Below are 15,442 nucleotides of genomic sequence, written 5' to 3' on the forward strand. Positions count from 1 at the left end.
ACATGTATATCTCATGGATAGTTGTCAATGCAAAGTAATATAACAAGTGCAATAAGCAAGTATGTAAGAATCAATGCACAGTTCACACAAATGTTTGCTTCTTGAGATGGAGAGAAATAGGTGAACTGACTCAACATAAAAAGTAAAAGAATGGTCCTTCAAAGAGGAAAGCATCGATTGCTATATTTGTGCTAGAGCTTTTATTTTGAAAACATAAAGAGAGCATAAAAATAAGGTTTTGAGAGGTGTATGTTGTTGTCAACGAATGGTAGCGGGTACTCTAACCCCCTTGCCAGACAAACCTTCAAAGAGCGGCTCCCATTTTATTTTGTTTTGGGTGGCACTCCTTCCAACCTTTCTTTCACAAACCATGGCTAACCGAATCCTCGGGTGCCTGCCAACAATCACATACCATGGAGGAGTGTCTATTTTTGTTAATTAATTTGGGACTGGGAATCCCATTGCCAGCTCTTTTTGCAAAATTATTGGATAAGTGGATGAAGCCACTAGTCCATTGGTGAAAGTTGCCCAACAAGATTGAAAGATAAACACCACATACTTCCTCATGAGCTATAAAACATTGACACAAATCAGAGGTGATAAATTTTGAATTGTTTAAAGGTAGCACTCAAGCAATTTACTTTGGAATGGCAGGAAATACCATGTAGTAGGTAGGTATGGTGGACACAAATGGCATAGTGTTGTTTGGCTCAAGGATTTGGATGCATGAGAAGTATTCCCTCTCGATACAAGGTTTAGGCTAGCAAGGTTGTTTGAAGCAAACACAAGCACGAACTAGTACATCAAAACTCACATAAAAGACATATTACAAGCATTATAAGACTATACATCGTCTTCCTTGTTGTTCAAACATCTTACTAGAAAATATCTAGACTCTAGAGAAACCACTCATGCAAACCAAATTTTAACAAGCTCTATGTATTTCTTCACTAATAGGTGCAAAGTATATGATGCAAGAGCTTAAATAAGAGCACAACAATTGCCAAATATCAAGTTATTCAAGACATCATACCAATTACTACATGTAGCATTTTCCGTTTCCAACCATATAACAATTAACGAAGCAGTTTCAACCTTCGCCATGAAAATTAAAAGCTAAGAACACATGTGTTCATACGAACCAGCGGAGCGTGTCTCTCTCCCACACAAGCATTTATTCAACAAAAACAAAAACAAGAAACATACTGACGCTCCAAGAAAAGCACATAAGATGTGACCGAATAAAAATATAATTTCAAGAGAAGGAACCTGATAATTTGTCGATGAAGAAGGGGATGCCTTGGGCATCCCCAAGCTTAGATGCTTGAGTCTTCTTGATATATGCAGGGGTGAACCACCGGGGCATCCCCAAGCTTAGAGCTTTCACTCTTCTTGATCATAGTATATCATCCTCCTCTCTTGACCCTTGAAAACTTCCTTCACACCAAACTTCTCATAAACTTCATTAGAGGGGTTAGTACATAATCAAAAACTCACATGTTCAGAGGTGACACAATCATTCTTAACACTTCTGGACATTGCTCAAAGCTACTGGAAGGTAATGGAACAAAGAAATCCACCCAACATAGCGAAAGAAGCAATGCGAAATAAAAGGCAGAATCTGTCAAAACAGAACAGTCCGTAAAGACGAATTTTTAATAAATACTTCCGTTGCTCAGATCAGAAAACTCAAAACTAATGAAAGTTGCGTACATATCTGAGGAACACGCACGTAAATTGGCATATTTTTCTGATTTTTCTGCAGAGAAAACAGCCCAGATTCGTGACAGATAGAAATCTGTTTCTGCGCAGAAATCCAAATCTAGTATCAACCTTCGATTAGAGGCTTCACTTGGCACAACAAAACACAAAACTAAGATAAGGAGAGGTTGCTACAGTAGTAAACAACTTCCAAGACACAAATATAAAACAAAATACTGTAGCAAAATAACACATGGGTTATCTCCCAAGAAGTTCTTTCTTTATAGCCATTAAGATGGGCTCAGCAGTTTTAATGATCCACTCGCAGGAAATAGTATTCGAAGCAAAAGAGAGCTTCAAGAGGCAAATTCAAAACAAATTTAAGTCTAACATGCTTCCTATGAAGAGGAATCTTGTACACGAATAAATTCATGAAGAACAAAGTGACAAGCATAAGAGGATAAAACACGAGTAACTTCAAGATTCTCAACATAAAGAGGGGAAACTTAATATTATTAAGATGCATATAACCATATTTCCCTCTCTCATAATAACTTTCAGTAGCATCATTGATGAAATCCACAATATACCCATCACTTAAAACATTCTTATCATGGTTCATATGCATAGAAGTATCATTAATTTTGGCATAAGAAGAGTTATTCTCATTAATAGTAATTGGAGCAAGATTATTATCAAGAATTTGAACATGGTAAACAAGTTGCATATTAAAAGAATTGTTTTTGGTAATCCAATCATGACTATGACAAGTTTCATAAGGGTAGTTATAACCTATATCATAGCATTCTTTATAATAATCATCAAAGATCGGAGGCACAGTGTCATCATAAGAAATAGAATAGTTATCTTTCACAGTCGGTTTATCTATGACCATACCATTGTTGTTATTAGAAGGAGATGTATCAAACACATAATGATCAGTAGCAAAAGGATTTTCAAACACCTCTCCCCCAAGCTTACAGCTTTCTATATTATTATGGGAGGAAACATGGATAGCACTGACACTATGGCAATTATTATCATCATTTTCAGAATTAGTTTCCCAGAGATTTGCAATATCAAAAGTAGTGTGCTCATTCAAATCATGATCGCTAATGTATGTAAAGGGCATAGGAAGATCATCATATTTAGATTCATTATCACAATAATCATTAGGAGCAACATACTTACGGTTACTTAGCGTTATCTCATTCACGCGGGGATACGCCGTTACCTCTTTCTTTTTATTCTTCTTCTTCTTCTTCTTCGTTCCCTTCTTCTTCTTCTTCTCTTCCTTCTCCTCATTTCCTTCTTTAGGAGGAAGAGGCTTGAAGGGTAGCTTGTCCGCATAACCTGATTTACTTTCAGAAACAATAGAAGAAACTTGGAAGGATTCCTCCTTTTCATTAATTAGTTTAAAACACATGGTGGTCCTATCATATTTTGGCAAGGTGTCGTCTTCTAAAATATTTTGTATGTAAGTATTTGTATGGCTATTATCAATGCAATAAGAAAAACACCCATGCAGGACATCATCAATATCAAGATAGCTCATATGTAACAAAGAGATTTTTCTCGACAGTTCTTCACACCCCAAAAATAAAGTAAGTTCATCATGCTGATTAGGAGTAATTTCATCATCACAATACAAATTTGCAGCACTCATTGGGTTTAAATTATCATTGGAGGAGCATTGAAAATTAAAATGACCCACTTCATGGCAAACTTCACAAATAAAAGGATAGAGGGCACAAACTTTTTTACCAAGATCATCTAGAGCCCTAAACCACTTTCTAGTTTTTTCATTAATATGGTGGATGCAATATTCATCTTTGACTTGATTAATTCCACAAGGTCTATGCATTCCACAAAAATTAACATGCTTATAAGAAATAGCATTCTTAGGAGTTTGAGCATGCTTATTGCAATAATTAACAACAATTTGATTCTTCATGCAAGCCTCTTTAAAAGGTTCATGATACTTATCAAAATTCTTTTTAGGCAATTCAAAATGAGAAGCAAAGGCTTTATAAAGATTTGCAGCAACTTGAGAGTCAAGACCATAAGTAGCACTCATATTTCAAAATTTATCGGTATCCATAAAAGCTTCAATGCATTCATAATCATAATTTATACCTGACTCTTTACCTTTGTCGTTCTCCCATCCTTCAGCATTCTCCCCAATCCGATCAAGAAGATCCCACCTAGCTTCAACCTCCTTGCTTGTGAAAGATCCCTCCGAACAGGCATCCAGATAGTCCTTGTGTTGTCCTGAAAGTCTCGCATAAAAATTGTTAACAATAACATTACGGGGGAGCTCATGAATGGGACATTTGAGCATTAGTGACTTTAGTCTCCCCCACGCTTGAGAAATACTCTCTCCATCACGAGGATAAAAGTTATAAATATAATTCCTATCAATATGCACTTCATGAGGAGGATAAAATTTAGAATAAAACCGGGGCACAATATCATTCCATTCAAGAGAATCCCCATTATCCAGTAATTTATACCAATGCGCCGCTTTCCCAGACAGCGATCTAGAGAATAGTTTCTTCTTCACTTCATCCATAGCAATACCTGCACACTTGAATAAACCGCATAATTCATGCAAGAACAATAAATGATATCCAGGGTGGACAGTTCCATCCCCTGTATAACGGTTATCCATAACGCGTTCAATAATTTGCATAGGTATTTTATACGGAATACTTTCGGCAGGTGGATTTAAAATATCAGAAGCATCATTAGAGTTATCGCATATGGGAGATAAAGCATTATCAGAGCAAAATATTTCTTCCAAAGCTGAGGAGCAAAAAAGATTATTTTTATATAAACTAGCTTCCCCAAGCTTAGACTTATCCATAGTATTAGCAGTAATTGCATTCATATTAATAACATCACTACTAGCATGCAAATAAGGTTCCATAGGTTTTTTAATTTTTGCATCAAACAATTCTAAATCAGGAAAAAGACTAAAAAGCTCACCAATTTTTTTGTTGTTTTCCATTATGCCTAACTAGTGTAAACAAGAAACAAAAAGTTGCAATTGCAGGATCTAAAGGAAATAGCTTTGAGTACTTACAATGCGCCGGAAAATAGCTTAGTAGCTGAGATCCGGAGTGTGAGTACCTTTTACCTTTCCTCCCGGGCAACGGCGCCAGAAAATAGCTTGATGTCTACTTCCCCCTCCTTTTCCTGTAGACAGTGTTGGGCCTCCAAGAGCAGAGGTTTGTAGAACAGCAGCAAGTTTTCCCTTAAGTGGATCACCCAAGGTTTATCGAACTCAGGGAGGAAGAGGTCAAAGATATCCCTCTCATGCAACCCTGCAACCACAAAGCAAGAAGTCTCTTGTGTCCCCAACACACCAAATAGGTGCACTAGTTCGGCGAAGAGATAGTGAAATACAGGTGGTATGAATAAGTATGAGCAGTAGCAACGGTGCCAGAAAATAGCTTGCTGGCGTGTAGTTGATGGTGGTAGTATTGCAGCAGTAGTAACGCAGTAAAACAGTAAACAAGCAGCGATAGCAGTATTTAGGAACAAGGCCTAGGGATCAGACTTTCACTAGTGGACACTCTCAACATTGATCACATAACAGAATAGATAAATGCATACTCTACACTCTCTTGTTGGATGATGAACACATTGCGTAGGATTACACGAACCCTCAATGCCGGAGTTAACAAGCTCCACAATTCAATGTTCATATTTAAATAACCTTAGAGTGCATGAAAGATCAATTCGACTAAACCAAGTACTAACATAGCATGCACACTGTCACCTTCATGCTTATGTAGGAGGAATAGTACACATCAATACTATCATAGCAATAGTTAACTTCATAATCTATAAGAGATCATAATCATAGCATAAACCAAGTACTAACACGGATGCACACACTGTCACCATTACATCGTGCAGGAGGAATAGACTACTTTAATAACATCACTAGAGTAGCACATAGATAAATAGTGATACAAAACTCATATGAATCTCAATCATGTAAAGCAGCTCATGAGATTATTGTATTGAGGTACATGGGAGAGAGATGAACCACATAGCTACAGCGGAGCCCTCAGCCTCGGAGGTGGATTACTCCCTCCTCATCATGGAGGCAGCGATGGCGGTGAAGATGGCGGTGAAGACGGCGGTGGAGATGGCTCCGGGGGCAATTCCCCGTCCCGGCAGGGTGCCGAAACAGAGTTCTGTCCCCCGAATTGGAGTTTCGCGATGGCGGCGGCGCCCCTGGAGTCTTTCTGGAGTTTCGTCAATTGGTACTGCGTTTTTAGGTCGAAAGGGGTTTTATAGGCGAAGAGGCGGCGCAGGAGGGCTGACAGGGTGGCCTCACCCTAGGCCGGCGCGGCCAGACCCTGGCCCGCGCGGCCCTATGGTGTGGGGCCCCCCTGGCTCCTCTCCGACTCTTCTTCGGTGTTCTGGAGCCTTCCGGGAAAAATAGGAGGTTTGGCGTTGATTTCGTCCAATTCCGAGAATATTGCCCGAACAGCCTTTCTGGAACCAAAAACAGCAGAAAACAGCAACTGGCCTTTCGGCATCTCGTCAATAGGTTAGTTCCGGAAAACGCATAATAATGACATAAAGTGTGAACAAAACATGTCGGTATTGTCATAAAACAAGCATGGAACATCAGAAATTATAGATACGTTGGAGACGTATCAAAGCCATGGCTAACCGAATCCTTCGGGTGCCATCCAACAATCACATACCATGGAGGAGTGTCTATTTTTATTAATTAATTTGGGACTGGGAATCCCATTGCCAGCTCTTTTTGCAAAATTATTGGATAAGCGGATGAAGCCACTAGTCCATTGGTGAAAGTTGCCCAACAAGATTGAAAGATAAACACCACATACTTCCTCATGAGCTATAAAACATTGACACAAATCAGAGGTGATAAATTTTGAATTGTTTAAAGGTAGCACTCAAGCAATTTACTTTGGAATGGCGGAGAAATACCATGTAGTAGGTAGGTATGGTGGACACAAATGGCATAGTGGTTGGCTCAAGTATTTGGATGCATGAGAAGTATTCCCTCTCGATACAAGGTTTAGGCTAGCAAGGCTTATTTGAAACAAACACAAGGATGAACCGGTGCAGCAAAACTCACATAAAATACATATTGTAAACATTATAAGACTCTTGATACGTCTCCGACGTATCGATAATTTCTTATGTTCCATGCCACATTATTGATGATATCTACATGTTTTATGCATACTTTATGTCATATTTATGCGTTTTCCGGAACTAACCTATTGACGAGATGCCGAAGGGCCAGTTCCTGTTTTCTGCTGTTTTTGGTTTCAGAAATCCTAGTAAGGAAATATTCTCGGAATCGGACGAAATCAACGCCCAGCATCCTATTTTTCCACGAAGCTTCTAGAACACCCGAGAGTCACCAGAGGGGAGCCCTGGTGGGCCCAGGAGGTAGGCCGGCGCGGCCCAGGCCCTGGCCGTGCCGCCATACCCCCTCACCGCCTCTTCGACCCTCCGACTCCGCCTCTTCGCCTATATAAAGGTCCTCGACCTAAAACCTCGAGACGGAAAAGCCACGGTACGAGAAACCTTCCAGAGCCGCCGCCATCGCGAAGCCAAGATCTGGGGGACAGGAGTCTCTGTTCCGGCACGCCGCCGGGACGGGGAAGTGCCCCCGGAAGGCTTCTCCATCGACACCACCGCCATCTTCATCAACGCTGCTGTCTCCCATGAGGAGGGAGTAGTTCTCCATCGAGGCTCGGGGCTGTACCGGTAGCTATGTGGTTCATCTCTCTCCTATGTACTTCAATACAATAATCTCATGAGCTGCCTTACATGATTGAGATTCATATGATGATGCTTGTAATCTAGATGTCATTATGCTAGTCAAGTGGATTTTACTTATGTGATCTCCGGAGACTCCTTGTCCCACGTGTGTAAAGGTGACAGTGTGTGCACCGTGTGGGTCTCTTAGGCTATATTTCACAGAATACTTATTCACTGTTATGAATGGCATAGTGAAGTGCTTATTTATATCTCTTTATGATTGCAATGTGTTTTGTATCACAATTTATCTGTGTGCTACTCTAGTGATGTTATTAAAGTAGTTTATTCCTCCTGCACGGTGTAATGGTGACAGTGTGTGCATCGTGTAGTACTTGGCGTAGGCTATGATTGTGATCTCTTGTAGATTATGAAGTTAACTATTGCTATGATGGTATTGATGTGATCTATGCCTCCTTTCGTAGCGTGAAGGTGACAGTGTGCATGCTATGTTAGTACTTGGTTTGGTTATGTTGATATGTCATGCACTCTAAGGTTATTTAAATATGAACATCGAATATTGTGGAGCTTGTTAACTCCGGCATTGAGGGTTCGTGTAATCCTACACAATTAGTGGTGTTCATCATCCAACAAGAGGGTGTAGAGTCTAGCATCTATCTATTTATTCTGTTATGTGATCAATGTTGAGAGTGTCCACTAGTGAAAGTATAATCCCTAGGCCTTGTTTCCAATACTGCTATCGCTGCTTGTTTACTGTTCTACTGCATCTGTACTGTCCGCAATATTACCACCATCAACCACACGCCAGCAAGCACTTTTCTGGTGCCGTTGCTACTGCTCATACTTATTCATACCACCTGTATTTCACTATCTCTTCGCCGAACTAGTGCACCTATTAGGTGTGTTGGGGACACAAGAGACTTCTTGCTTTGTGGTTGCAGGGTTGCATGAGAGGGATATCTTTGACCTCTTCCTCCCTGAGTTCGATAAACCTTGGGTGATCCACTTAAGGGAAACTTGCTGCTGTTCTACAAACCTCTGCTCTTGGAGGCCCAACACTGTCTACAAGAATAGAAGCTCCCGTAGACATCAACTCTACACCGTCTTCCTTGTTGTTCAAACTCAATACTAGAAATTATCTAGACCTTAGAGAGACCAAATATGCAAACCAAATTTTAGCATGCTCTATGTATTTCTTCATTAATAAGTGCAAAGCATATGATGCAAGAGCTTAAACATGAGCACAACAATTGCCAAGTATCACATTATCCAAGACATTATAGCAAATTACTACATGTATTATTTTCCAATTCCAACCATATAACAATTTAACGAAGAAGAAACTTTCACCATGAATACTATGAGTAAAGCCTAAGGACATACTTGTCCATATGCAACAGCGGAGCGTGTCTCTCTCCCACACAATGAATGCTAGGATCCATTTTATTCAAACAAAACAAAAAACAAAAACAAACCGACGCTCCAAGCAAAGCACATAAGATGTGATGGAATAAAAATATAGTTTCAGGGGAGGAACCTGATAATGTTGTCGATGAAGAAGGGGATGCCTTGGGCATCCCCAAGCTTAGACGCTTGAGTCTTCTTGATATATGCAGGGGTGAACCACCGGGGCATCCCCAAGCTTAGAGCTTTCACTCTCCTTGATCATGGTGTATCATCTCCCTCTCTTGATCCTTGAAAACTTCCTCCACACCAAACTCAAAACAACTCATTAGAGAGTTAGTGCACAATCAAAATATACATGTTCAGAGGTGACATAATCATTCTTAACACTTCTGGACATTGCACAAAGCTACTGAAAGTCAATGGAATCGAAATATCCATCGAACATAACAAAACAGGCAATGTGAAATAAAAGGCAGAATCTGTCAAAACAGAACAGTTCGTAAAGACGAATTTTATTGAGGCACCAGCCTTGCTCAAATGAAAATGCTCAAACTGAATGAAAGTTGCGTACATATCTGAGGATCACTCACGTAAATTGGAATAATTTTCTGAGTTACCTACAGATAATTTTGCCCAGATTCGTGACAGTAAAGAAATCTGTTTCTGCGCAGTAATCCAAATCTAGTATGAACCTTACTATCAACGACTTTACTTGGCACAACAAAGCACAAAACTAAGATAAGGAGAGGTTGCTATAGTAGTAAACAACTTCCAAGACTCAAAAATAAAACAAAGTACTGTAGTAAAAACATGGGTTGTCTCCCATAAGCGCTTTTCTTTAACGCCTTTCAGCTAGGCGCAGAAAGTGTGCATCAAGTGTTATCAAGAGACGAAGTGTCAACATCATAATTTGTTCTAATAATAGAATCATAAGGTAACTTCATTATCTTTCTAGGGAAGTGTTCCATACCTTTCTTGAGAGGAAATTGATATTTAATATTACCTTCCTTCATATCAATGATAGCACCAACAGTTCGAAGAAAAGGTCTTCCCAATATGATGGGACAAGATGCATTGCATTCAATATCCAAGACAACAAAATCAACGGGGACAAGGTTATTGTTAACGGTAATGCGAACATTATCAACTCTCTCCAAAGGTTTCTTTGTAGAATGATCAGCAAGATTAACATCCAAATAACAATTTTTCAATGGTGGCAAGTCAAGCATATTATAAATTTTCTTAGGCATAACAGAAATACTTGCACCAAGATCACATAAAGCATTACAATAAAAGTCATTGACCTTCATCTTAATGATGGGCTCCCAACCATCCTCTAGCTTCCTAGGAATAGAAGCTTCGCGTTCTAATTTATCTTCTCTAGCTTTTATGAGAGCATTTGTAATATGTTTTGTGAAAGCCAAGTTTATAGCACTAGCATTAGGACTCTTAGCAAGTTTTTGTAAGAACTTTATAACTTCAGAGATGTGGCAATCATCAAAATTCAAACCATTATAATCTAAAGCAATGGGATCATCATCCCCAATGTTGGAAAAAATTTCAGCAGTTTTATCACAGGCAGTTTCAGCAGTTTTAGCAGTTTCAGGCAGTTTTTCGCGCTTTGCATTAGAAGTGGAAACATTGCTAACACCAATTCTTTTATTAGTAATAGTAGGAGGTGCAGCAACTTGTGGAGCATTAGCATTGCTAGTGGTGGTAGTAGTCCAAACTTTAGCTATATTATCTTCTTTTTCATTTTCTTCTCTTTCCCACCTAGCACGCAATTCGGCCATCAATCTTATATTCTCATTAATTCTAACTTGGATGACATTTGCTGTAGTAACAATTCTATTATTAAGATTTTCATTAGGCATAACTTTCGATTTCAAAAGATCAACATCAGCAGCAAGACTATCGACTTTAGAAGCAAGCATATCAATTTTCCCAAGCTTTTCTTCAACAGATTTGTTAAAAGCAGTTTGTGTACTAATAAATTCTTTAAGCATAGCTTCACGTCCAGGGGGTGTGTTCCTATTATTGTTTTAAGAATTCCCATAAGAATTACCATAGCTGTTGCCATTATTATAAGGATATGGCCTATAGTTGTTGCTAGAATTGTTCCGGTAAGCATTGTTGTTGAAATTATTATTTTTAATGAAGTTGACATCAACATGTTCTTCTTGAGCAACCAATGAAGCTAACGGAACGTTATTAGGATCAACATTAGTCCTATCATTCACAAGCATAGACATAATAGCATCAATCTTATCACTCAAGGAAGAGGTTTCTTCGACAGAATTTACCTTCTTACCTTGTGGAGCTCTTTCCGTGTGCCATTCAGAGTAATTAATCATCATATTATCAAGAAGCTTTGTTGCTTTACCAAGAGTGATGGACATAAAGGTACCTCCAGCAGCTGAATCCAATAGGTTCCGCGAAGAAAAATTCAGTCCTGCATAAAAGGTTTGGATGATCATCCAAGTAGTCAGTCCATGGGTTGGGCAATTTTTAACCAAAGATTTCATTCTTTCCCATGCTTGTGCAACATGCTCAGTATCCAATTGTTTAAAATTCATTATGCTACTCCTCAAAGATATAATTTTAGCAGGGGGATAATATCTACCAATAAAAGCATCCTTGCATTTAGTCCATGAATCAATACTATTCTTAGGCAGAGATATCAACCAATCTTTAGCTCTTCCTCTTAATGAGAAAGGGAACAATTTTAATTTTATAATGTCACCATCTACATCTTTATACTTTTGCATTTCACATAATTCAACAAAATTATTGAGATGGGCAGCAGCATCATCAGAACTAACACCAAAAAATTGCTCTCGCATAACAAGATTTAGTAAAGCAGGTTTAATTTCAAAGAATTCTGCTATAGTAGCAGGTGGAGCAATAGGTGTGCATAAGAAATCATTATTATTTGTGGTTGTGAAGTCACACAACTTAGTATTTTCAGGAGTACCCATTTTAGCAGTAGTAAATAAAGCAAACTAGATAAAGTAAATGCAAGTAACTAATTTTTTGTGTGTTTTTGATATAGCAAACAAGATAGCAAATAAAGTAAAACTAGCAACTAATTTTTTTGTATTTTGATTTAGTGCAGCAAACAAAGTAGTAAATAAAATAGAGCAAGACAAAAACAAAGTAAAGAGATTGGGATGTGGAGACTCCCCTTGCAGCGTGTCTTGATCTCCCCGGCAACGGCGCCAGAAATTTTGCTTGATGCGCGTGGTTGACGTATTGTCTTTCCGTTCGACACGCGTCCGTTGGGAACCCCAAGAGGAAGGTGTGATGCGCACATCGGCAAGTTTCCCTCAGTAAGAAACCAAGGTTTATCGAACCAGTAGGAGTCAAGAAGCACGTGAAGGTTGATGGCGGCGAGATGTAGTGCGGCGCAACACCAGGGATTCCGGCGCCAACGTGGAACCTGCACAACACAAACCAAGTACTTTGCCCCAACGAAACAGCGAGGTTGTCAATCTCACCGGCTTGCTGTAACAAAGGATTAGATGTATAGTGTGGAAGATGATTGTTTGCAGAAAACAGTAGAACAAGTATTGTAGATTGTATTTCAGTATAGTGTGGAAGATGATTGTTTGCAGAAAACAGTAGAACAGTTCACTAGAGGTGTCTCTCCCATAAGATAAATAGCATATTGGGTGAACAAATTACAGTTGGGCAATTGACAAATAGAGAGGGCATGACCATGCACATAGATATTATGATGAGTATTGTGAGATTTAATTGGGCATTACGACAAAGTACATAGACCGCTATCCAGCATGCATCTATGCCTAAAAAGTCCACCTTCAGGTTATCATCCGAACCCCTTCCAGTATTAAGTTGCTAACAACAGACAATTGCATTAAGTATTGCGCGTAATGTAATCAATAACTACATCCTCGGACATAGCATCAATGTTTTATCCCTAGTGGCAACAGCACATTCATAACCTTAGAGGTTTCTGTCACTCCCCCAGATTCACGGAGACATGAACCCACTATCGAGCATAAATACCCCCTCTTGGAGTTACTAGCAAAAACTTGGCCAGAGCCTCTACTAATAACGGAGAGCATGCAAGATCATAAACAACACATAGACATAAATTGATAATCAACATAACATAGTATTCTCTATCCATCGGATCCCAACAAACACAACATATAGCATTACAGATAGATGATCTTGATCATGTTAGGCAGCTCACAAGATCCGACAATGAAGCATAATGAGGAGAAGACAACCGTCTAGCTACTGCTATGGACCCATAGTCCAAGGGTGAACTTCTCACTCATCACTCCGGAGGCGACCATGGCGGCGTAGAGTCCTCCGGGAGATGATTCCCCTCTCCGGCAGGGTGCCGGAGGCGATCTCCTGAATCCCCCGAGATGGGATTGGCGGCGGCGGCGTCTCTGGAAGGTTTTCCGTATCGTGGCTCTCGGTACTGGGGGTTTCGCGACGAAGACTATTTGTAGGCGGAAGGGCAGGTCAGGGGGCCACACGAGGGGCCCAGGAGACAGGCCGGCGCGGCCAAGGCCTGGGCCGCGCCGCCCTATCATCTGGCCAACTCGTGGCCCCACTTCGTTGACTCTTCGGTCTTCTGGAAGCTTCGTGTGAAAATAGGCCCCTAGGCGTTGATTTCGTCCAATTCCGAGAATATTTCCTTACTAGGATTTCTGAAACCAAAAACAGTAGAAAACAGCAACTGACTCTTCGGCATCTTGTTAATAGGTTAGTGCCGGAAAATGCATAAATATGATGTAAACTATGCATAAAACATGTAGATATCATCAATAATGTGGCATGGAACATAAGAAATTATCGATACGTCGGAGATTTATCAATAATCAACATAGCATAGTATTCTCTATTCATCGGATCCCAACAAACACAACATATAGCATTACAGATAGATGATCTTGATCATGTTAGGCAGCTCACAAGATCCAACAATGAAGCACAATTAGGAGAAGACGACCATCTAGCTACTGCTATGGACCCATAGTCCAGGGGTGAACTACTCACACATCACTCCGGAGGCGACCATGGCGGTGAAGAGTCCTCCGGGAGATGATTCCCCTCTCCGGCAGGGTGCCGGAGGCGATCTTCTGAATCCCCCGAGATGGGATTGGCGGCGGCGGCGTCTCTGGAAGGTTTTCCGTATCGTGGCTCTCGGTACTGGGGGTTTCGCGACGAAGGCTTTAAGTAGGCGAAAGGGCAGGTCAAGAGGCGTCACGGGGGCCCCACACAGCAGGGCCGCGCGGGCCCCCTGTAGGCCGCGCCACCCTACTGTGGCGGCGCCCCGTGGCCCCACTTCGTGACTCCTTCGGTCTTCTGGAAGCTTCGTGTGAAAATAGGCCCCTGGGCGTTGATTTCGTCCAATTCCGAGAATATTTCCTTACTAGGATTTCTGAAACCAAAAACAGCAGAAAACAACAACTGGCTCTTCGGCATCTCGTTAATATGTTAGTGCCGGAAAATGCATAAATATGACACAAAGTATGCATAAAACATGTAGGTATCATCAATAAAGTGGCATGGAACATAAGAAATTATCGATACGTTGGAGACGTATCAGCATCCCCAAGCTTAGTTCCTGCTCGTCCCGAGTAGGTAAACGATAACAAAGATAATTTCTGGAGTGACATGCCATCATAACCTTGATCATACTATTGTAAGCACATGTAATGAATGCAGCGATCCAAGACAATGGTAAATGACATGAGTAAACAAATGAATCATATAGCAAAGACTTTTCATGAATAGTACTTTCAAGACAAGCATCAATAAGTCTTGCATAAGAGTTGACTCATAAAGCAATAATTCAAAGTAAAGGCATTGAAGCAACACAAAGGAAGATTAAGTTTCAGCGGTTGCTTTCAACTTGTAACATGTATATCTCATGGATAGTTGTCAATGTAAAGTAATATAACAAGTGCAATATGCAAGTATGTAGGAATCAATGCACAGTTCACACAAGTGTTTGCTTCTTGAGATGGAGAGAAATAGGTGAACTGACTCAAGATAAAAGTAAAAGAAAGGCCCTTCGCAGAGGGAAGCATCGATTGCTATATTTGTGCTAGAGCTTTGGTTTTGAAAACAAGAAACAATTTTGTCAACGGTAGTAATAAAGCATATGCATCATGTAAATTATATCCTACAAGTTGCAAGCCTCATGCATAGTATACTAATAGTGCCCGCACCTTGTCCTAATTAGCTCGGATTACCTGGATTATCACCGCAATACATATGTTTTAACCGAGTGTCACAAAGGGGTACCTCTATGCCGCATGTACAAAGGTCTAAGGAGAAAGCTCGCATTGGATTTCTCGCTTTTGATTATTCTCAACTTAGACATCCATACCGGGACAACATAGACAACAGATAATGGACTCCTCTTTAATGCTTAAGCATTCAACAATTATTATTTTCTCATATGAGATTGAGGATATTTGTCCAAAATTGAAACTTCCACCATGGATCATGGCTTTAGTTAGCGGCCCAATGTTCTTCTCTAACAGTATGCATGCTCAAACCATTC

This window comes from Lolium perenne, chromosome 4 (assembly GCF_019359855.2).
Source record: "Lolium perenne isolate Kyuss_39 chromosome 4, Kyuss_2.0, whole genome shotgun sequence".
Taxonomy (NCBI): Eukaryota; Viridiplantae; Streptophyta; class Magnoliopsida; order Poales; family Poaceae; genus Lolium; species Lolium perenne.